This window comes from Eretmochelys imbricata, chromosome 4 (assembly GCF_965152235.1).
Source record: "Eretmochelys imbricata isolate rEreImb1 chromosome 4, rEreImb1.hap1, whole genome shotgun sequence".
Classification (NCBI taxonomy): domain Eukaryota; kingdom Metazoa; phylum Chordata; order Testudines; family Cheloniidae; genus Eretmochelys; species Eretmochelys imbricata.
In genome coordinates this window covers 84206494-84231981 of record NC_135575.1, presented here as the reverse complement: position 1 = coordinate 84231981, position 25488 = coordinate 84206494, and positions in this window count along the sequence as shown.

The following is a 25488-nucleotide window of genomic DNA, read 5'->3' as shown; positions in this document are numbered from 1 at the left end:
GTTCCATTCCAGAATGCCTTGCAAAACTCAAATTTTGCATAAGTCGGAAACGTATACCTGACTGTTACCCCCCCCTCCACAAAACACCGCAAAAACCCCCTATTTTTCCATAAGTGCGGATTTGCATAAGTCGGGTCTTGCGTAACCCGGGGAGTGTCTGTATACTTTCGGTCTTCACAACATCCCATGGCAATGAGTTCCACAAATTGATTGTGCATTGTGTGAAGTACTGCCTTTTGCTTGTTCTAAACCTATTTCCTATTAATTTCATCGGGTGACCCCTGGTTCTTTAGTTATGTGAAGGGGTAAATAACGTTTCCTTATTCACTTTCTCTACATCATTCATGATTTTATACACTTATCATATCCCCCTTAGTCATCACTTTTCCAAGCTGAAAAATCCCAGTCTTTTTAATCACTACTCTTATGGAAGTTGTTCCGTATCCCTAATCAGTTTTATTGCCCTTCTCTGTACCTTTTCCAATTCTAATCTCTCTTTTGAGATGGGATGACCAGACTGCACACAGTATTCAAGGTGTGGGTGTACAATGGATTTATGTAGTGGCATATTATATTTCCTGTTTTTATTATCTTTCCCTTTCCTAATGTTTCCTAACATTGTTAGCTTTTTTGATTGCCACTGCACATTGAACAGATGTTTTCAGAGAACTAGCCACAATGACTCCAAGATCTCTTTTCTGAGTGGTAACAGCTAATTTTTGAGCCCATTATTTTATATTACTAGTTGGGATTATATTTTATGATGTGCATTACTTTGCATTTGTCAACACAGAATTTCATCTACCATTTTGTTGCCCAGTCACCCAGATTTGTGAGATCCCTTTGTAACTCTTCAGTCTGCTTTGGACTTAACTATGTTGAATAATTTTGTATCTTCTGCAAACTTTGACACCTCACCGTTTACCTCTTTTCCAGATCATTTATGTATACGTTGAACAGCATTGGTCCCAGTGCAGATCCTCGGGGGACCCCACTCTTTGTTATGCTTATAAGAAGCACACAGGTCTTTTTCAGGGAAAAAGGCAATACGCCGCATTTATTGAGAATACAGCAGTTAGCATATGCTTTTCAGTCACACACACACACACACACACACAGTCCTGCCAGTCGATGTTTATAGTTACCAGTCCAGAGAATGGATCAATCTAGTGGCCAGCCATATTGGTCGCAGGGGGAGCCGGGCTCTGTCAGTCGCGATCTGATGTTCCTGGAGTTGTGGCAAAACAAACCCAAAGTCCCATGGCCAAGCACCCTGTTCTTATAGTCTTTTTTCTCTGTTGGAGTCTATGGATTTTGCTGTATCAATTTGTGACCGGTTACTCCTTAACTGGGGTTATCTTTTGATGTTAACATTCCAAAACACCTCCGAGAGGGTCATCTTGTCCTGGTTTTGATTTAATCAATTGTCTTGTCTTTATGGGTGCCAGCCTCCACCTCAGTGTCGTCAATCTGCCCTTCCTCAATCATGGATGCGCTGATGGTTCTCTGGTGTTGTTAAGTCTCTTCACTCCTTCTTCCTTGACCATCTGACTGTAACAATGAGCTTCACACGTTATCTATCTTTTGCTGATGCATACATTCCTCATTCACACAAATAGTGTTTTACAGAGACCTTCAGACAGGATAACATTTTGGAAAGGATTATATGGTTACTAAAGGGATTACAAAAGAATCTTACCCAACTTAGGTTGCAGTGCATACAAGAAGCAAGACCTTATAGAAAATACTGTAATGAAATCTTATCCTAAAACAAAAGGTGACCATAATCAGTCATAAGGATTGTTCTAGTCTGTCCCTGCCTTAACATCAGTACAGACACTGGCAATCTGTCAGATGTGTTTCTACCAATGTACCAGAAGGTCATTCCTTTCTGCTGTTCAAAAAGGGTGGCTGTCAGGATGATCAAATCATATATTAATTCTTATAGTAGAAATATTAAATCCTGCTCCTACATATTCACCTCTCTCCATTCTGAAAACTGACTATGTATTCCTACCCATTGTTTCCTATCTTTTAACCAGTTACTGATCCATGAGAGCAACTTCTCTCTTATCCCATGCCTGCTTCCTTTGCTTAAGAGCCTTTGGTAAAGGACCTTATCAAAGGCTTTCTGAAAGTCCAAGTACATTATATCCATTGGATCACTCTTGTCCACAAGTTTGTTGCCCCCCTCAAATAATTCTAATAGATTGGCAAGATATGATTTCCCTTTAAAAAAGCCATGTTAATTCTTCCCCAGCAAATTGTGTTCATCTATATGTCTGATGATTCTGTTCCTTACTATAGTTTCAAGCAATTTGCACAGTACTGAAGTTAGGCTTCCTGGCTGTAATTGCCAGGATCATCTCTGGAGCCTTTTTTAAAAATTGGCATTACATTAGCTATCCACCAGTCATCTGCTACAGAGGCTGATTTAAGCATACCACAATTAGTAATTCTGCTATTTCATATTTGAGTTCCTTCAGAATACTTGAGTGAATATCATCTGATCCTGGTGACATCTTATTCTTTACTTTTATCAATTTGTTGCAAAACTTCCTCTATCAACACCTCAATCTGGGACATTAATGACTGTTAATCCTCAGATCTGTCACCTAAAAAGAATGGCTCAGGAGTGGGAATTTCCCTCACATCATCTGCTGCAAAGGTCAATGCAAAAAATGCATTTAACTTCTCCGTAATGGCCTTGTCTTCCTTGAGTGCTCCTTTTGTGCCTCCATCAGCCCCATCAGTGCCACTACATAATCATGGAGTGAGATGTTGACAAGTTTGACAGTAAAATAAGATCTAAAGCTAAGACTTTGCTGTGATATGCATTCAGATAACCAGGCAAATTGAATTTCTTAACAGACATATTTTCTTTAGGGGTCACTTTACAGACACAGATATCTTGTAACCTGATCAGCACTACAGATGACCATCCAGCCTTTAAACAAGCCCAAAAGAAAGGTTTGTAATTCACCATTTGCATAGCTGCAGAGTCACACATTCTCTGTTTTAACAATGTCATTTGATTCACAGATGAATTTTCTAGCTGACTTATGGCCTTGCATTTTAACAAAGGCCAGATTCAGGACACATATTGTACTCTCAAAACTATTAGCCCAAAGAAAAATTTCTTTTGGAGATCTGCACCTGGTCTAGTGAACACCTACCAGTGAGAGACGCTGTTAGTGTAGTGAAATGTTAGGAAAATGCTACCAACTTAACAGCTATAAAATACAGTAGAATTCTCATGACTGTAGGACTAAACTGGTTATAAAGACACTCACCCAAACTAATCCCTGGTGTAATTCATTGGCTACTGTTTCTAGTACTTAATATTTCAATAATTTTAAATACATTTCATTTGTCAATATGTAAACTAATCATCAGTCATCTCAAAACACACCACTGTACAGATTTGAGTGCTATGAGTTTGTACTCCAGTTAATAATGAGATGTCTTGCTTTTAATTATTTATTATTTGTATTGTGATACCTCCTAGTTGGGGAGATTCGTATGTCCCTTCATGCTTCAGTCACCATTCTAGAGGACATCTGTCCATGCTGATGATGAGTCTGCTCGATAACAATCCAAAGCAGTGAGGACTGATGTATGTTCATTTTCATCATGTGAGTCAGATGCCAGCAGCAGAAGGTTGATTTTCTTTTTTGGTGGTTCGGGTTCTGTAGTTTGCACATCGGAGTGTTGCTCTTTTAAGACTTCTGGAAGCATGTCCTCACCTCGTCCCTCTCAGATTTTGGAAGGCACTTCAGATTCTTAAACCTTGGGTTGAGTGTTGTAGCTATCTTTAGAAATCTCATATTGGTACCTTCTTTGCGTTTTGTCAAATCTGCAGTGAAAGTGTTCTTAAAATGAACAACGTGTGCTGGGTCATCATCCAAGACTGCTATAATATGAAATATATGGCAGAATACGGGTAAAACAGAGCAGGAGACATACAATTCTCCCCCAAGGAGTTAATTCAGAAATTTAATTAACACTTTTTTTTTTCTACGAGCGTCAATGGTATGGAAGCATGTCCTCTGGAATGGAGGTGTTTTCACTTTCTTGTGACATTGTAAATAAGAAGCGGGCAGCATTATCTCCCATAAATGTAAACAAATGTGTTTGTCTTAGCAATTAGCTAAACAAGAAGTAGGACTAAATGGACTTGTAGGCTCTAAAGTTTTACACTGTTTTGTTTTTATGTGCAGTTATGTAATAAAAAAAGACAATGTTTGTAAGTTGTACTTTCACGATAAAGAGATTGCACTACAGTACTTGTATGAGGTGAACTGAAAAATACTATTTCTTTTGTTTATCATTTTACAGTGCAAATATTTATAATAAAAATAATATATAGTGAGCACTGTACACTTTGTATTCTGTGTTGTAATTGAAATCTATATATTTGAAAATGTAGAAAAAATCCACAAATAATTAATACATTTCAGTTGACATTCTGTTGTTTACAATGTGATTACTACTGCAATTAATCATGATACATTTTTTAAATTGTGATTCTTTTTTTGAGTTAATTGCGTGAGTTAACTGCGATTAATTGACAGCCCTACTGATTTCTTATAGGGAGCAGAAGTGAATGTTAAGGAGAAGGTAATAGCCATGTAGACTAGTTCAAGGAGGTCACTTCATGCATGAAGGGCAGTGAGAAAGAAAGGATGGAGATGATTGTGGAAGAAGTGGACAAATAGGTGTTCTAAATTGGCATCCTGGATGGAGTGGGAGTACATAGGAGAAAATAAACATGGAGGCAAGAAATAGAAACTTGAATCAGTGTGATGGAAAACAAGAATCCAGTGATAGGATTCAAAAATTGAGGGATGGGGGAGTGAGAGGGTCAAAGCACAAACAGAAATATCTCCGCAGCTGCCTTTTATATGGATTGCAAGGGTCAGTGTTGATGTAGGCAGGCCAGAGAAGACATTATTACTTTAGTCAAAGTAGGAGGTGATGAAGGCTTGAACAAGAGTGTTAGGTGTACATGTGGTGTTTAGATTTTGCTTGTAATTATTAGAACTTGTAGCACTGGCTGTTGGGAGTCTGAAAGGACAGGAAACAGGAAGGAGGGGGGAGGAGTTGAAGAGGCTGAGGGAGAGGTAAATGAGGGTGCAGCAGCAGCAGCTTGGAAAAGAGGTTTCCACATTAAAAAATAAAGTCCTGTTGAAGTTTGTTAGTACCTTGCCTAGCTATTCCAACATTCTGGTGACGAGGATGGGATCTTCTGCCACTGAAATCACCTGCACCCTTTCTACAAAGTCCAGGTGAGCCTCCAATTGCTTTTACTGCCTAGATCCATATGTTTGAGACTTATCTGCTTGAAATCAGTGCTACAGAGATTTCTGAAATAAGAAAGCATGCTCTGCTAATCCACTGCCTTGGAGCAGAAGGGCAGCGTATAGTTTACACTTTTCCCCTTGCAGACGATAAATATGAGACTGCACTCACTGCATTAAAGAACTTTTTTGTACCAAAAGTGAACGTAGTAGCTAATCGCTACAGATTTCGCCAGCATGAGCAGAAACCAGGGGAGACTATAATGCAGTATATTGCTTCCCTGAGGAGTCTGATTGTAACTTGTGACTTTGGGAGTATGGCAGATAAGATGATTAGAGACCAGCCCATTGAGAAAACAAATATGCTTTGTGTAAGAGAACGTTTACTTCTAGAACCACAACTTACACTAGAAAAAGCAATAACTATTGCTACCCGGATTGAGTCAGCTACAGCTGAAGCCAAAATAATGAGCATGGTTACAGGAGGCACAGTCCAGGCTGTGACTACTTTGCAGAAAAGTTAACTATTGCTGCAGGCAAACAATTACAAGAGGAAAACTAATGAAAAACCACCAAATCAGCAAATTCAAAATACAGTAAAAGCATGCTTTCGCTATGGATCCCCACAACACCTTGCAAGCTACACAGGATGTCTGGCAAAAGTAGCTCAGTGCAATCATTGCAAAAAGATTGGGCATTTTGCTAAAGTACATCACCGTAGCCAGTTCAATCAACAGGTGCATGCAGTTACAATACCAGATGTTACTGTGCTGAGCGTGGACAAAATCACTACTGCACATATTCCAGAACAAATAAATTTCCGCCATACCCTCAGGCAAACCATACTCTATTCAGCTAATGTTGGACACTGGCTCAGCAGTATCTATACTACCTGATTCCATCTATTTGCATTACTTTAAAGATGTGCCTCTTACTGAACCCAAACTTCACTTGGTGTGCTATTTGAAAAACCATATTCCAGTACACGGCTGCCTGCCAGCAATAGTTACTTTTGGTGATTGCTGTGTAACTGCAGAGTTCTACATTGTCCACAAAGGCACTCCTATCCTTGGCAGAGATTTATTGGCTGCTTTAAATCTCAGGGTAGTTAATGGAAGAATTGATCTTCCTCAGCAAAGCACTCTTGCGGTACACACACCAGTTTCAGCTGGGACCCAACACCCAGTTGAGGAGAAACTTGGCTGTGCTTATGGGTTTCTACATAAAGTTAAAATGTGGAATAATGTGATGCCTGTGCGACAGAAATTACGGCGCTTACCATTTTCAGTCAGGGAAGCTGTTTCAGAGGAACTTAGAAAACTTATTCAAGAGGACATTATTGAAGAGATTAACTCCTTGGAATGGGTTTCACCTACATTAGTGACACAGAAGAAGGGTGGAGGCATTCGCCTTTGTGTGGACTTAAGGGAGCCAAATAAAGCTATTGTGATTGACAGCCATCCTCTTCCTCACATAGAAGAAGTATTTGCAGAACTCCCTGGAGCAAAGATGTTTTCTGCTCTTGATTTGCAGAGCTCATACCACGAGATTATGTTGCATGAAGATAGAGCATTTATTACACAAGGGATTATTCTGTTTTAAACGTGTTCCATTCATTCTTGCATCAGCTCCAAGTGCCTTCCAAAAAATGATGTCATTGGTTTTGAAGACTCAACATGGAGTTCAATGCTGTTTGGATGATATTATCGTGTTTGGAAAAACTTAGGAGGAGCAGGACAATAACCTGCAGTCTGTACTAAACTGCATGAGCAAAGCAGGCTTCAAGCTCGATAGGTCCAAATGCAAATTTAGACAAACTGAACTCTCCTTTCTGGGGCATACAATTTCACAAGCTGGACTAAAACCTGATCCGGCTCATATCCTGGCAATTTCAAATGCTCCTCCTCCAACAGATTTGCAAACCTTACGTTCCTTCTTGGGTCTTACCTCCTGGTATGCAAAATTCGTTCCCAATTATGCTTCTGTCACTGAACTGTTACAAGAATTACTACGGGGAAGTTCAACCTTAGTGTGGACAACGGATGCACAAGCTAGTTTTGAAACGGTGAAAGACTTGATTGTACATAGTCCAGTACTTGCACTATTCAGTCCTGCATTGCCCACAATTGTAACTACTGATGCTTCTGATTATGGACTTGGGGCTGTCCTCACACAACTTCATGAGGACAACACAGAGAAGACTGTTGCATTTGCTTCAAGGACACTAAGAAATTCTGAGAGAAAATATTCTAGTCGACAAAGAAGCATTTGCTTGTGTCTGGGCTACTGAAAAATGGAGAACTTACCTGTGAGGCCGCACAGTCAAGTTGCGCACAGACCACAGCCCTTTGATGACATTGCTCACCACGAAAGGACTGGGAAGAGCAGGATATCGTTTTGCTAGATGGTCTGCAAGACTACTCTCTTTCAATTATGAACTGGAATATAAGCCTGGAAACCAAAATGTGGTAGCTGATTGCCTTTCTCACCTGCCTTTGCCTTCACCAGATGGTCCACCAGAGGATGAGGATGTAGCAGTTGCGCTTATTACAAGCGCTCTCACTGCAGTTACAAGAGAACAATTTCAAGCTCCTTGTTCAGCGTGTCCAATTCAACAAAAACTACAGGAATTTCTGACAAAGAGATGGCCCAGTCACCCTAAAAACCTTGACCCAGTTTTGCTGTCTTATTTTAGAGTTCGGAATGAACTTTCTTTGCTCGATGGCTGCGTGCTACGAGTTACACACTGGCTACTTGTGCCGGAAGAATTACAGTCAAAACTCATACACCTGGCACATGATACTCATCAAGGAATTGTCAGAACCAAACGACTAAGGGATCTGTATTGGTGGCCAGGGATGGACTCTCAAACTGAAGCACTCATAAAACCCTCTGTCACTTGCCAAATGTATGATAAGACAGCAGTGGCATGTACCCCTCCATTACAGCCTGTTCCTCTTCCTGAATCTGCATGGGAAAAAGTGGCAGATTGACACTGTAGGACCCTTTGATTCTGCTTCAGTTGACTGCTGTTATGCCATCACCTTAATAGACTATTTCAGTAAATGGCCTGAGGTAGTGTTTACATCGCAAATCTCTTCTGCTACAGTAATTAAGTTCCTATCTTCAGTTTTTAGCAGGGAAGGTAACCCCAAAGAACTGGTTTCAGATAGTGGTAGTCAATTTACTTCCCTGGAGTTTGAAACTTTTCTAGCACAGAGGAACATTTTACACAGAAGGTCATCTCTATACCGCCGTCAAGCCAATGGAGAAATCAAACGGTTTAACAGAAGTTTAAAAGAGAGTTTGCAAATGGCTAAACTGGAAGGGCGATTGTGGATAACCTTCACTACTGATTTCTTGCAAGCATACCGAGCTACACGACATGCCACAATGCAAAGATCACCCGCAGAGTTACTGCATGGGAGACAAATGAATACTAAACTGAACATTGCTGGATTGTTAAAGGCACGACCTGAGGCCCCAACTGAGGATGATGTGAGAAAAACAGTTGAACAGAACCAAGCAAAGTATAAGGCTTTCATAGACAAGCGGCGGGGTGCTAAGGAACCAAAGTTTGAGTGTGATTCCTTTGTTAGAATACGAAAACCTGGAATTTTACGCAAAGGGGACCATAAATTCACAGCTCCTTTTAAAATCATAGAGAAGAAGGGACCTTACACCTATCGACTTTCTGATGGGTGGGTATGGAATGCTTCTTATCTTGCACTTGCTTATGCACCAAGAGGAGATTATGCCAAGATCCAGTCTGCATTGGATGACTTCACCATAGTATCAACACAACAAGACATTGCACTGGAACCGGGGCTTGAGAGACTGCCTGTCAGACCCAGACGACCACGTATCTGGACTAGATACTATGTTATGTAGTATCTACAGTGTTTTTAGTGTAATAATTCTGTCAACAGTATAGTGCCTTGTTTCCTATTTGTTCCTGTGGTTAGAACAACAATGTTTATGGTAATTGGGAGAGTTTCCTAAGGGTATATCTACACTATGGAATAAGGTCGAATATATAGAAGTCGTTTTTTTAGAAATCGGTTTTATATATTCGAGTGTGTGTGTCCCCACAGAAAATGCTGTAAGTGCATTAAGTGCATTAACTCGGCGGAGTGCTTCCACAGTACCGAGGCTAGAGTCGACTTCCGGAGCATTGCACTGTGGATAGCTATCCCACAGTTCCCGCAGTCTCCGTTGCCCATTGGAATTCTGGGTTGAGATCCCAATGCCTGATGGGGCTAAAACATTGTCGCGGGTGGTTCTGGGTACATATCGTCAGGCCCCCGTTCCCTCCCTCCCTCCCTCTGTGAAAGCAAGGGCAGACAATCGTTTTGCGCCTTTTTTCCTGAGTTACCTGTGCAGACGCCATACCACGGCAAGCATGGAGCCTGCTCAGGTAACCGTCACCCTATGTCTCCTGGGTGCTGGCAGACGTGGTACGGCATTGCTACACAGTAGCAGCAACCCCTTGCCTTGTGGCAGCAGACGGTACAGTACGACTGGTAGCCATCATCGTCATGTCCGAGGTGCTCCTGGCCACGTCGGCTGGGAGCGCCTGGGCAGACATGGGCGCAGGAACTAAATTTGGAGTGACTTGACCAGGTCATTCTCTTTAGTCCTGCAGTCAGTCCTATTGAACCGTCTTATGGTGAGCAGGCAGGCGATACGGATTGCTAGCAGTCGTACTGTACCATCTTCTTCCAGGCAGGCAAGAGATGAGGATGGCTAGCAGTCATACTGTACCATCTTCTGCTGAGCAGCCATGAGATGTAAAAGATAGATGGAGTGGATCAAAACAAGAAATAGACCAGATTTGTTCTGTATTCATTTGCTTCCCCCCCTCCCCCGTCTAGGGGACTCATTCTTCTAGGTCACACTGCAGTCACTCACAGAGAAGGTGCAGCGAGGTATATCTAGCCATGTATCAATCAGAGGCCAGGCTAACCTCCTTGTTCCAATAAGAACAATAACTTAGGTGCACCATTTCTTATTGGAACCCTCCGTGAAGTCCTGCCTGAAATACTCCTTGATGTAAAGACACCCCCTTTGTTGATTTTAGCTCCCTGAAGGCAACCCTGTAAGCCGTGTCGTCAGTCGCCCCTCCCTCCGTCAGAGCAACGGCAGACAATCGTTCCGCGCCTTTTTTCTGTGCAGACGCCATACCAAGGCAAGCATGGAGGCCGCTCAGCTCACTTTTGCAATTAGGAACACATTAAACACCACACGCATTATCCAGCAGTATATGCAGCACCAGAACCGGGCAAAGCGATACCGGGCGAGGAGGCGACGTCAGCGCGGTCACGTGAGTGATCAGGACATGGACACAGATTTCTCTGAAAGCATGGGCCCTGCCAATGCATGCATCATGGTGCTAATGGGGCATGTTCATGCTGTGGAACGCCGATTCTGGGCTCGGGAAACAAGCACAGACTGGTGGGACCACATAGTGTGGCAGGTCTGGGACGATTCCCAGTGGCTGCGAAACTTTTGCATGCGTAAGGGCACTTTCATGGAACTTTGTGACTTGCTTTCCCCTGCGCTGAGGCGCATGAATACCAAGATGAGAGCAGCCCTCACAGTTGAGAAGCGAGTGGCGATAGCCCTGTGGAAGCTTGCAACGCCAGACAGCTACCTGTCAGTTGGGAATCAATTTGGAGTGGGCAAATTTACTGTTGGGACTGCTGTGATGCAAGTAGCCCACGCAATCAAGGGTAGTGACCCTGGGAAATGTGCAGGTCATAGTGGATGGCTTTGCTGCAATGGGATTCCCTAACTGTGGTGGGGCCATAGACGGAACCCATATCCCTATCTTGGCACCGGAGCACCAAGATGGCGAGTACATAAACCGCAAGGGGTACTTTTCGATAGTGCTGCAAGCTCTGGTGGATCACAAGGGACGTTTCACCAACATCAACGTGGGATGGCTGGGAAAGGTACATGACGCTTGCATCTTCAGGAACTCTGGTCTGTTTCAAAAGCTGCAGGAAGGGACTTTATTCCCAGACCAGAAAATAACTGTTGGGGACGTTGAAATGCCTATATGTATCCTTGGGGACCCAGCCTACCCCTTAATGCCATGGCTCATGAAGCCGTACACAGGCAGCCTGGACAGTAGTCAGGAGCTGTTCAACTACAGGCTGAGCAAGTGCAGAATGGTGGTAGAATGTGCATTTGGACATTTAAAGGCGCGCTGGCGCAGTTTACTGACTCGCTTAGACCTCAGCGAAACCAATATTCCCACTGTTATTACTGCTTGCTGTGTGCTCCACAATATCTGTGGGAGTAAGGGGGAGACGTTTATGGCGGGGTGGAAGGTTGAGGCAAATCGCCTGGCTGCTGGTTACGCGCAGCCAGACACCAGGGCGGTTAGAAGAGCACAGGAGGGCGCGGTATGCATCAGAGAAGCTTTGAAAACCAGTTTCATGACTGGCCAGGCTACGGTGTGAAAGTTCTGTTTGTTTCTCCTTGATGAAACCCCCCGCCCCTTGGTTCACTCTACTTCCCTGTAAGTTAACCACCCTCCCCTCCTCCTTTCAATCACCGCTTGCAGAGGCAATAAAGTCATTGTTGCTTCACATTCATGCATTCTTTATTCATTCATCACACAAATAGGGGGATGACTACCAAGGTAGCCCAGGAGGGGTGGTGGAGGAGGGAAGGAAAATGCCACAAAGCACTTTAAGCACAGCACTTTAAAAGTTTACAACTTTAAAATTTATTGAATGACAGCCTTCTTTTTTTTGGGCAATCCTCTGTGGTGGAGTGGCTGGTTGGCCGGAGGCCCCCCCACCACGTTCTTGGGCGTCTGGGTGTGGAGGCTATGGAACTTGGGGAGGAGGGCGGTTGGTTACAGAGGGGCTGCAGTGGCAGTCTGTGCTCCAGCTGCCTTTGCTGCAGCTCAACCATACACTGGAGCATACTGGTTTGGTCCTCCAGCAGCCTCAGCATTGAATCCTGCCTCCTCTCATCACGCTGCCGCCACATTTGAGCTTCAGCCCTGTCTTCAGCCCGCCACTTACTCTCTTCAGCCCGCCACCTCTCCTCCCGGTCATTTTGTGCTTTCCTGCACTCTGACATTATTTGCCTCCACGCATTCGTCTGTGCTCTGTCAGTGTGGGAGGACAGCATGAGCTCGGAGAACATTTCATCGAGAGTGCGTTTTTTTTTTTTTGTTTCTAAGCTTCACTAGCCTCTGGGAAGGAGAAGATCCTGTGATCATTGAAACACATGCAGCTGGTGGAGGAAAAAAAAAGGGACAGCGGTATTTAAAAAGACACATTTTATAAAACAGTGGCTACACTCTTTCAGGGTAAACCTTGCTGTTAACATTACATACATAGCACATGTGCTTTCGTTACAAGGTCGCATTTTGCCTCCCCCCCACCGCGTGACTACTCCCTCAACTCTCCCCCCTCCCTGTGGCTAACAGCGGGGAACATTTCTGTTTAGCCACAGGCAAACAGCCCAGCAGGAATGGGCTCCTCTGAGTGTCCCCTGAAGAAAAGCACTCTATTTCAACCAGGTGACCATGAATTATATCTCACTCTCCTGAGGATAACACAGAGAGATAAAAAACGGATGTTGTTTGAATGCCAGCAAACATACACTGCAATGCTTTGTTGTACAATGATTCCCGAGTACGTGTTACTGGCCTGGAGTGGTAAAGTGTCCTACCATGAAGGATGCAATAAGGCTGCCCTCCCCAGAAACCTTTTACAAAGGCTTTGGGAGTACATTCAGGAGTGCCGCGAATGCCAGGGCAAAGTAATCCTTTCACATGCTTGCTTTTAAACCATGTATAGTATTTTAAAAGGTACACTCACCAGAGGTCCCTTCTCCACCTGCTGGGTCCAGGAGGCAGCCTTGGGTGGGTTCGGGGGGTACTGGCTCCAGGTCCAGGGTGAGAAACAGTTCCTGGCTGTCGGGAAAACCGGTTTCTCCGCTTGCTTGCTGTGAGCTGTCTACAACCTCCTCCTCATCATCATCTTCTTCGTCCCCAAAACCTGCTTCCGTATTGCCTCCATCTCCATTGAAGGAGTCAAACAACACGGCTGGGGTAGTGGCGGCTGAACCCCCTAAAATGGCATGCAGCTCATCATAGAAGCGGCATGTTTGGGGCTCTGACCCGGAGCGGCCGTTCACCTCTCTGGTTTTCTGGTAGGCTTGCCTCAGCTCCTTCAGTTTCACGCGGCACTGCTTCGGGTCCCTGTTATGGCCTCTGTCCTTCATGCCCTGGGAGATTTTGACAAAGGTTTTGGCATTTCGAAAACTGGAACGGAGTTCTGATAGCACGGATTCCTCTCCCCATACAGCGATCAGATCCCGTACCTCCCATTCGGTCCATGCTGGAGCTCTTTTGCGATTCTGGGACTCCATCATGGTCACCTCTGCTGATGAGCTCTGCATGGTCACCTGCAGCTTGACACGCTGGCCAAACAGGAAATGAGATTCAAAAGTTCGCGGTTCTTTTCCTGTCTACCTGGCCAGTGCATCTGAGTTGAGAGTGCTGTCCAGAGCGGTCACAATGGAGCACTCTGGGATAGCTCCCGGAGGCCAATACCGTCGAATTGTGTCCACAGTACCCCAAATTCGAGCCGGCAAGGCCGATTGAAGCGCTAATCCACTTGTGAGGGGTGGAGTAAGGAAATAGATTTTAAGAGCCCTTTAAGTCGAAATAAAGGGCTTCATCGTGTGGACGGGTGCAGGTTTACATCGATTTAATGCTGCTAAATTCGACCTAAAGTCCTAGTGTAGACCAGGGTTAAGAGGGGAGGGAATGTGGTGTTTAGATGTTGCTTGTAAGTATTAGAATTGGGAGCACTGGCTGAAAGGACAGGAAGGAGGGGGGAGGAGTTGAAGAGGATGAGGGAGAAGTAAATGAGGGTTCAGCAGCAGCTTGGAAAAGAGGTTTCTACTTTGAAAAATAAAGTCCTGTTGAAGTTTGTTAGTATCTTGCCTGGCTACTACAACAGTACACTAGAGCTGGAAGTGTAATTTCCAGCCTGAGTAGAATAGCAATGCTAGCTGTAATTGAGCTAGCATGTTAAAAATAGAAGTGTGGATGTTGTGGCCTGGGCAGGGGGACAGGGCTAGCCACCAAAGTACAAATCCACCCAGGATTTTAGGTACTTGCTCCAGCACATAGCCTGTCTCACCGCCATTGCTGCAAAGACTACACTTGTATTTTTAGCACAATGGTTTGATCAGTGCTAGCACAGATATGTATACCTGAGCTGGAAATTACAGCTCCAGCTCCAGTGTAGACATATGCTTTGTAGTTAGGAACCAAAAGTAAAGGTCAGACACTGGAAATGTGGAGGAAGAGATCACAGTATGCTATTTTAAAAAAAAGAGCAAAAATCTGCATTCAAGAATAATGAAAGGAAAACGAGCCAGTTCCTACTTAAAAAATAGTGTCTGATTTCTTTGTGCTTGTAACAAAATATGGAAATTCTTTAATTTAAAATAGCTTTGCATTTTGTTACAAATGCCTTTTTGATGATATGTTTTGTATGCCTTTTTGATGATATGCCTATTTGTATGCCTATTGACATGATGAAGTTTGATTTGAGTGTTCTGTTCTTCTCTCCTGTGATGGGGTGTTCACCCTACACTAGCCTAGGAGTGGTTAATGAGCCTGAGAAGGGAACAATTAACCAGATAGGCCAGAGCTGAGGGGAATCAGATGGCCTAAGTAATCCCCTGAATGATGAAGGAGCCCAGCCGAGAATGAACAGGTGGGGTTAGGGTAAAGCCAGGAAGCTAGCAGCAGAAAGGGGCTGCTATGAGGAAGCCTCTACCCACTGTCTGGATATTAGAGAGGCAAAGAAGGAAACCTAAGTGGAGACAGTGTACAAAAAGCCTCATGGAAATGGCAGCAATTTTTAAGACCGTGCAGACCTGTCTGGGATTAGAGGGTCCCTGAGTTGGAACCCAGAGGAGAGGGTTGGCCCAGGTTCCCCTGCCAGCCAGTGAGGAAGTGACACAGTCTGAGCAGTGTATGGTAAGACTGTCATACTCTAGGACAGGGGTGGGCAAACTTTTTGGCCCAAGTGCCACATTGGGGTTGCCAAACTGTATGGAAGACTGTGCCTCCCCAAACAGCCTGGTTCCCACCCCCTATCCACCCCCTCCCACTTCCCGCACCCCTCAGAATTCCCGACCCATCCAACCCCCCCTGCTCCTTGTCCCCTAACCACCACCTTCTGGGACCCCCCCATCCAACCTCTGGAACCCTACCCCCTATTCAACCCCCCTGCTCCCAGTCCCCTGAGTGCCCCAACCCTTGTCCACACCCCTGCCCCCTGACCGGCCCCCCAAGACCGCATGCCTGTCCAACCCCCGGTTCCTTGTCCCCTGACCGCTATCCACACCCCCACCCCCTGACAGTTCCCCGGGAGCCCACGCCTATCCCGCCCCCCCGTTCCACATCCCCTGACCCCTATCCACACACCCCACCCCCAACGGGCCCCCCCAGGACTCCCAAGCTTATCCAACCCCCCTTTCCCTGTCCCTCCGCCCCATCCAACTGCCCCCTGTCCCCTGACTGCTCCCCAGGACCCCCTCGCCCCTTATCCAACAACTCCCCCCCCGCTCCCTACCCCCTTACCATGCCGCTCAGAGCATCATGTCTGGCAGCCGTGCTGCCCGGCCGGAGCTAGATGCGCTGCCCTGCAGGAGTACGCAGCCCCACTGCCCAGAGTGCTGACAGCACGGTGGTGTGGCTGCGGGGGTGTGGGGACAGCAGGGGAGGGGCTGGGGGTAGCCTCCCCGGCCAGGAGCTCAGGGGCTGGGCAGGACGGTCCAGCGGGCCGGGTGTGGCCCACGGGCCATAGTTTGTCCACCTGTGCTCTAGCAGAATATTATTTAAAAGAGACCCCACAGATATAATCACTTGGCTTTGAAGGGAGGTAATCTAATTTATGGAAAACCCCACAGATCATTTGGGAGGAAGGATTTTTGTCATTTGTCTTTCTTAAATTATGAACATGATAATTTCTCAAAACAAACAGAAAACCAAAGTGCTTCATTTTATTATGATGGACTGTTCTGCTATATCTGTACACTTCATATTTTCCCTGTGTACTCCTGTGTTCTCAGTCCTATCTGTGGCATTTATGCATATACAGCATTTGTTGTATTGTTAGTCACACTCATATGGTTCTGTAATCTGTCGTGTTTTACTGATTCTTAAAAGAATTAAATAAAATGTTGCTATGTATGGGGCTTTGTCTCTATTCTGAGAGTGATTAGGATGGAAAGGATGTTGTTTGTAGCACTTTGTCAGCTCATCCTTTACTCTGCTTGATACTCCTATATTATATGTGGGGGAACAAAGGATTAAATCCATACTTGGAGTATGGCATATGCACATTTGTCAACATACATTCTTCATATTCAAATATTAAATTGGGTCTGAAGATTGAAGATGGCTCAAGAAACAACATAGAGCTGTACTAGTATCTCTTTTGCTGTGTTGCCTGCAGCATTCTCTTGCAGATAAAACTAGGTGGTTCTTTTTTAGAAGTTATAAAGGCACCTTGTAAGAGCCACAACTTAGCTTAAAAGGGATAACTTCACTATTGACTTTCCTGATTTATAATCCTTTCAAAGGGTTGTTGCACTGTATGGTAACAAAGGCAGCAATAAGAATTCATCAGAATTTCCCAGCCTTTATTTTCCAGCACACTTGGGGACAGTTTTCTGTTCAGGTTGTTGTTCAAGCATATCAAATGTGTACTTTTCTACACCAGTTTCCACTGATCCATGTCATAATGTTGCTATGTCAGGGCTAGAATAATAATAAAAAAAAAGGACTCTCTGATCACTTCACTAAACTAGAGGAGTAATTTTCCAAGCAAGGGATATTCCTTGGCACCAAATTCATACAGATAAATTCAGCAGCATTAAGTTGGTCAATCTAACAAGAATTTAAAAGGTGGGCTGATTTTTCAGAAGTACACATCAGTGGCCTATCTGTGTTCTTACTGAAGGCAATGGTAAAATTCCCTTTTACTTCAATAGGAGCAGAGTTAAAATAATGCTGAGAACTTTTAAAATCCCACACAGTGTTTAATGGCTAGTCCTTTCATACATTTCCAGTCTTAAGGGTTTTTTTCATTCAGAAGCTATTAACAAATGAAGGACCTTTGTATGTTTTGGTGGTGGTTTAGGGGAGGGATCAATGAAATATAAGATGGAGAAACTCTAATTACTTGTATCACTGTTGCTACCATTTAAATTAATGGAGCCATATTTTGCATTTAGATACTGTGTTTAACTCCCATTGACTTCAGTGAGAGTTTTGTGTGTACATAGGGAGGGCAAATCTGGGTGGGTTTGAACAGATTATTTGCAATAATGTATTAAATATACAAATTACAGATAACGGTCTAACATTTCAAAAGTGATTAATGATTATGGGTGCCTCAATCAATTTTTCAGGCCAAGACACTTTAAAAGGGCCTGATTTTTTCAGAACTTGCTGAGCATCCACTTTGAGATTGAGAACGATTTGTGGTGTTTTAAGTTGGGCAATCACAAATATTAGTCATTTTTGTAGATTAGGGCAAAACATTTTGGGTGTGGTATCCTCACTTAATTTATGAACCATCATCATCTTTCTGTATTAAAAAAAAAATCTAAATTTTCTAAATGACCTCTGAAAACAAGAAAGGTTCTCTCCATCTAAACATAAAGTAAATTCATTAGTTTCATAAAAGGGTGTAAAGATGACAGCTCTATTTCACCATTGCTCTTTGGTAACTGTCGAAATTAATACTTCAGTGTTACATTATGTCAAGAAAAGAGGAGATTTCACATCTATTATTTAATTTTTCTTATTAGAGATTTTTAGATATGCCATCATTGATATAAAAAAGTCTCCTTTATATGCATTACATCTGAGCCCTATCTCTATCATCAAACTACGGACAACAGAACCGGGGTTTAACTATTCTGAACTCTGGGAAAAATTCAGATTCAGATCTGAACTTGGCATCTCTGGCTCATTCTTCTGGTCTATGGCTGGTTTTGCTTTTTAAGGAATCTGAAGCTGTGTTAGTGCTAAGTAAAATTATTGTTACTGTGTCCCTGTTACTATACATGAACAGTTCTGAAACTGTGGTCCATGGATGACCTGTTGGTGGTCCCTGGGCAGCTGGTTGGTCACATGATGTTAAACTCTCTTCATTTAGACCTGAAATATTCCATTAAAAAAAGCTAAAATAACATTAAAATATTTTAATCTTCATGTTCTATATAAGGAATTGTTCTAGTTGCAACATGAATGTGTGTGTCTCATATTAAATTGCAAGTTTTGGGGGCAGAGACCTGGCTTTCTGTATGTTGTATGAAGGCCCAATACACTCTGGGCACTATATATATAATAATACTAATTCCTCCACCAGACAAATTGTCTGACTGTACTTGAACATAAATTTCATTCTTCAGTGTTTTATATGCAGCGTTGTACAATCACAGCACTTGCTTTAACTCTATATTCTCCTTAATTTTGTCATGCAGGGTGGGAGAAATGTAAGGCCATTTAGTTGTCCATTAGGTTAGATTTAATTGTGAATAAATTATACTTAGTTGTTCCGCTCTTAATTTTTGACGGTTGTTCACTACTTTGCTCTTGAAACCTTGTCATAAATATAAAGGGAAGGGTAACCACCTTTCTGTATACAGTGCTATAAAATCCCTCCTGGCCAGAAGCAACATCCTGTTACCTGTAAAGGGTTAAGAAGCTCAGCTAACCTGGCTGGCACCTGGCCCAAAGGACCAATAAGGGGACAAGATACTTTCAGATCTTGCAAGGGGGGGAAGGCTTTTGTTTATGTGGTAGTTCTCTCTTGGGACTGAGAGAGGCCAGACAGAAATCCATCTTCTCCAACCCATCCTAATCCAAGTCTCCAATATTGCAACCAGTATAGGTAGGCCAGGCAAGGCGGATTAGTTTGTCTTTTGTTTTATCTGAATTTTCCCTGTGTTAAGAGGGAGGTTTATTCCTGTTTTCTGTAACTTTAAGGTTTTGCCCAGAGGGGGATCCTCTGTGTTTTGAATCTGAATATCCTGTAAAGTATTTTCCATCCTGATTTTACAGAGGTGATTCTTTTACCTTTTCTTTAATTAAAATTCTTCTTTTAAGAACCTGATTGATTTTTCATTGTTCTTAAGATCCAAGGGTTTGGGTCTGTGTTCACCTGTACAAATTGGTGAGGATTATTATCAAGCCTTCCCCAGGAAAGGAGGTGTAGGGCTTGGGGGGATATTTTTGGGGAAGACGTCTCCAAGTGGTCTCTTTCCCTGTTCTTTGTTTAAAATGCTTGGTGGTGGCAGCATACGGTTCAAAGACAAGGCAAAGTTTGTACCTTGAGGAAGTTTTTAACCTAAGCTGGTAAGAATAAGCTTAGGGGATCTTTCATGCGGGTCCCCACATCTGTACCCTAGAGTTCAGAGTGGGGAAAGAACCCTGACAAACCTGAGAATATTGGTAGCAGTGGATAAAAAAAATTCAGTAGTTTCCGGATTTGGCCATTCTGCTTTCTCAAGTGCCCACATGCACTGGTCCTTTGTTCCTTGCAGTGATATTTGCCTGAGGATTGGAAGTGTTTAGTTCTGTTTTGGGCATGAGTAGGTTCATGAAAGATTAAAAAGACTTGGAACAAAAACACATGTTCAGATTTTCTCTTTGTTAATGGGTGGGACACTTTGGCGAAGAGGATGTGGCAGTTCTGAGAAAGTAAACATTGTTTCTAGGAAAGGAAATCCCTCTTTTGTTTGTCTTTCAAAAAGAGAGAAAATTATCTGATTATGATTTTAAAATTTTAATCTATAGACATACCCAGGGCAATGTCTCACTTAAATTATGACCTTAACATCATCTTTGATTCTGAACTCTCCTCCGGTTCTCCCACATCTCTCACATTTTTTACATCTGCCTGTCATCACACCTGCAGTACTGCCTGTGCATGACACTGAAATCTCCATCCATCCTCTGCTCTCCTCTAGCCTTCATCATAACTCTATTCCTGAGTGTCAGCTCTCTGGGCTCCAATATGTGCAGAATGCTGCTGCCTAACTATTCCCCACATATAATGAAGTATAGCCGTTATCATCTCAAAACTCAAAGGGTTCCACTGTCTCATCATTTGAGAATCCACTTCAAATTGCCTTCCTTCTCTATTCCTTACACTCAACTGGCAGTGGCCTCTTCTCTGTTCCATGCAATCTCAATGCTGTAGGCAGATAAGAGATAATGCTCTCCCTTGTTTGCAGCTTCTGCCTTTTGAAGTACCTGTCCTCTGCCTTTCTACTTCAGTCATTGACTCATCATCTCAATTCAAATCTCTGCTGAAAACAACGTAAGGCCAAATTCTGTCCCTGCAGGGGCTTCCCACCAGTGGTATCACGTGGGTTCTGTTGTACAGTGGAGGGGCCAGATTCTGAGGTGCACCGCAGTCTTTGCACCGCACAATGCTCTCCTTCATGGAGGCTGCCTGTACATTCTCACACTGAGGAGGGCAATGTCCGAGAACCCACTGCTATGTGGATCATCCTGTCTTCACCTAGTTCCCCACAAATTGGCAGATAATGTCTGCAGAGGCTTTTGCAGCCTTCCTACAGGCTGGGGAGTAGAGCTGATTCTTCTCTCCTAACTCTACCTGCACAGCTTCTCAGGGTTCATCCAATGTTTGGGCTGTACACCTGCTGTGCATTTTCTCTATTGGTTCCTTCATAATTGTTGTGTCTGCAATTCTGTTTGTAGCTGTAAAGCATTTGAGATAGTTTGTATGAAAGGTGTAACACAAAGCAAAATTGTGTTGCATTTTGTCTTTCGCCGACCAGTACTCTGGTGATACGTCTCATAAAACGAATTAGACATAGCTTACAACTTTTAAACAAGAAAGGGTAAAGTGATGATTTGGTAAAGGAGTACCGTGAGGTCCCACTTCAGGTGCATCCTTCAGCTCCCAAGAATCCGGAGCAGAAAGAAGAGGGAAAAGCTGCATCTTCTTTGTTACATTACAATGACATAGCATAAACCGAGATTTTCAAAAGAACTAGTGATTTGGGTGCTTCCATTTTTGGGTGTCCAGTGTGCAATATCTTAAATGGGCCTGGTTTCCAGAGATTGGGTGTGGAGCATTTTCTGAAAATTGGCCCTCTTCAACATGACTCAAGTTGGGCACCCAAAAATCAAGGTGCCCAGAAGCCCTAGTCACTTTTGAAAATGGTATCCATATAGTCTTCTCTTCATGGTCACTGATAGAGGAGATTACCCATACAGGGAAGCAAATGGTGGAAATACACAGTTGTGCTTTTCGTTTTTTAATTTTATTTTGTTTTTCTGAAATAATGTCACTAAGTGGATTAGCATCAAAAGACAATGAAAGAGGAACAGTGTGCCAAAAGAGGAGGATTAGTAAATTGATGTCAAAATAATTTAGACAATATTCACTACACAGACTATCCACCTCCTTTACCACCCTAACATCTACTGTTTGGATGTAAGACTTTACTCCGTGCTATCTCCCTATAGCCCAGAAGTTAATTCTGGCTGTGAATCATTGGGCAGAAAGTGATGAACTAGCAATGCAGCTACAGTCCCGTGCTGCCTCGTGCGCTCTGAACATCAGCTTTTTTCCCCTCAGCCAAGAAAAGCACTATATACTTTACACAAATGTTTCAAACCAATAAAGATTGTACTACAGTTAATGGTACAGTGGGGAACTCAAATGGCAAACAAAAGCCATTTTCACTTGTTAACTGTCAAAGTAATATGTGATAAATTACTAAATATTTAATATGTTTATCTGTTAACAAAAATGACTTCAGCACTGATTTCCTGAGTCACTGTCTCAAAGGGCCAAGGATTGCACAGTAACTACAATGGCAGTGGGAGCACATCAGTATTTTCTAAACTTATTTTAGAGATTAAAGTCAGGGGACTCCAGCTCTTCCTAGAAGCACAAGTAAAGCTCTTCCTTCCCTAGCACTTCCAGAAGGACTTGCCAGGAAGAGGGGAAATCTGACAAGAGGAGAAGGTACCTTGCTTGAGGATGGTCTGTGGCTTAGGAATAATGCTGCAGAAGAAGAGGAGACATCCTTGGTCTCTTCATTTCCAAAAAGAACTATCATTTTTATTATGTATTTAAATACTGCCCACTATGTGCTAGGCACTTTGCAGTCACTCTGGAATTATTGTCCCTGCTCTGAAAAGCTTACATTCTGTGGACAGATGAGTAGATCCAGGTTATAGTAAGGGGAAACAGCTCTTGTGTATCTTGTCCCAATACTGTCATAACTGAGGTCTCAGGGAATCCTTAATCAAAAATTCAGTTTAGAAACAGAGCTGAAATTCAAGCCCATCCTTATACTTATCATTAATTCTAAAGAAAATAATTAATTAAATTAATATTAATAAAACTAAACCAATAAGCTGTTCCCTTCCCTATGTGTGTCTTAGATTGTAAGCTCCTCCAGGCATGGGACCAGAGTCCATTGTCAGTGTCTAATAAATAATATAAAAGGCCAAATATTGTATTATGATAATTACAATAATACTGCTGTGTAATAGCATCCTGAAGCATTTATCCCTTGAGAATGATATTGTGACCTGTTACAGATGAAATTACATATTCTCCATTCCAACAATCTGATAGGCATAAATAAAAACATATTAAGACATATTTTCTGGGTGATCAGTCCCATGTTTTATTGTCTTGCTGTGCTCAGCATTTCTAGTTAGAACAACGTTGACGCTGATCATTACTTTCATGACATAAGTTTTCTATTCAGCCTCTTCCTGTCTTGAAGCTTTCAAACTTCATATTGTCTGCAGCCATGGTAAGCCTACTTTGTGTCTAATTTATTGTTGCCTATTATTACTATGCAAGCCTGCTCTCACGTAAGTCAAGTGTGTACCTCCCAGTGGTGTGAAGCTGACAGGCCAACTTTCATCGAGTAGAAACTCAAGAGTGAAACACAGAACCTTCCACAGATTATGGGTCTCTTGAGGGAGAAGAAAAAGGAGACTTCACTGTATGGCTGTGTCTATATCTATAGAACCTGTTTTTCACAAAGGAAAACTAGAATGATATCCATAAGTATCAAAGTGAAAAAGAAACTCCCTGCAAAAAATGAATAGTTTGATGCTTAGCATTTCCATTAAAGGCACTAACAAATTGAAATCACTTCTATTTCAGATGTCACAAAGCATTTTTTTTTTGATTTGTTGATATTTTATTTTGGCATAGATCATCCTATTTTAACTTTTTGTGGATTAACACAAAGATTTGGTTCAATAAAACTTTGTCAAAAGTCAAGGCGGATAACATTACCAAATCACTAACCTTACCGTAAGAGATCTCTCAGGACGTGTGATTGATGGACAGTCCCTTTGTCAAGCCCATAAAAGTGGGCTCCTCCCAGAAGTCATAGGCCACAAAATCCTGTTTACCATTATTTTCCCCGCTGAGAAAATCAGTGAGTTCCCTACTGCCATAGTAATTCATTTAGAGGTGATGCCTCTCTGATTATGAAGAAAACCATATAAACAGTGGAGACACCTGATGTGGTTTCCAAAGATTCCAATGTCTAGCTGGAAAATTTTAGAAAACATGCCCAGATACAAGTATCACTGAATAGTTTGAATTGCAAAAAGCAGAGCTAGTCCAAGTCTGCATTTTAAGGATCATGGTAGTACTACATTTGATTGTTTTTTATGGCTACCTCCCAATTATCTGTGCTCACCAGGTCCTAAACACTACCTTTCCTGGACTCTGGAGGGTAAACGACTGCATGCTTAGATTGTGTGAAAAAGACAGTGTTGTGTGAAAGAGTCTTAGAGGTCAATGACTGAGACTTAGGAGGATCCTGAGGTCTTCTAGCCTGTGCTAAGCCAGTGATTCATTTGACCATGAGGAAGTTGCTTGACCTCCTTGTGCTTCAATCAAACCAAGGTAGGAAATTGAGTGAAAACTCAGGGCCTCGCTGAAAAACAGATGCATAGCTTATGACTGGAGAACTGCAAATATAGTACCTATTTTTAAGTGAGGACCAAAAATTGATCTAGGAAACTACAGGCCTGTTAGCTTGACCTCAGTTGAATGCAACCCCTTAGAACAAATCTTGAAAGGGAGAGTAATTAACAACATAGCGGTAAACAGTAATTGAGATAAAATCCATGTTTTTACAAAGGTAGATCGTGCCAGATGAACCTGATTTGTTTCTTTGAAAAGATATTGCATTTTTTTTGTCTGAAAAATTATGTAGGTCTAATCTACCTCGATTTCAGTAAAGCATTTGATGCAGTTCCACATGGGAAATTTAGTTATATTGGAGAAGATGGGGATTAATATGAGAATTGAAAGTTGGGTAAGGAACTGGTTAAATGGGAGACTACAGTGGGTCACACTGAAAGATGAACTATCCGGCTGGCGGGAAGTTATTAGTGGAGTTTCTCAAGGATCGGTCTTGGGCCCAATCTTATTTAACATTTTCATTAATGACCTTGGAACAAAAAGTAGGAGTGTGCTAATAAAATTTTCAGATGGCAAAGTTGGGAGGTATTAACAATACAGGAAAAGGCCAGAATGTCACACAAGAAGATTTGGATGACCTTGAAAACTGGAGTAACAGAAATGGGATGAAATTTAATAGTGCAAGGTCATACATTCAGGGACCAACAACAAGAGTCTTTGCTATAAGCTGAGGACTTGCCAGCTGGAAGCATCAGAGGAGAAAGAATTGAGTGTATTGGTCGATCACAGGATAACTATGAGCCACGAATATGATGTGGCTATGAAAGAGGCTAGTACAGTCCTAAAATGCAGTAGAGATAGGAGGTATTATAGGTGGAAGTATTATTACCATTATACAAGGCACTGGTGAGATCTTGTGGAATACTGTGTGCAATTCTGGTCTCCCTTGTTTAAGAAAGATAAATTCAAACTGGAACAGGTGCAGACAAGGATTTACAAGGATGATCAGAGAAATGGAGAACCTGTTTTATGAGAGGAGACTTAAGGAGCTTGGCTTGTTTAGCCTAACAAAATGAAAGCTGAGGGGACATATGATTGCTCTCTGTAAATACATCAGTGTGAAAATTACCTCTCTGTAAAGGGCCAGCACATGGCCTAATGCCACCTTGTTCCCACTTATG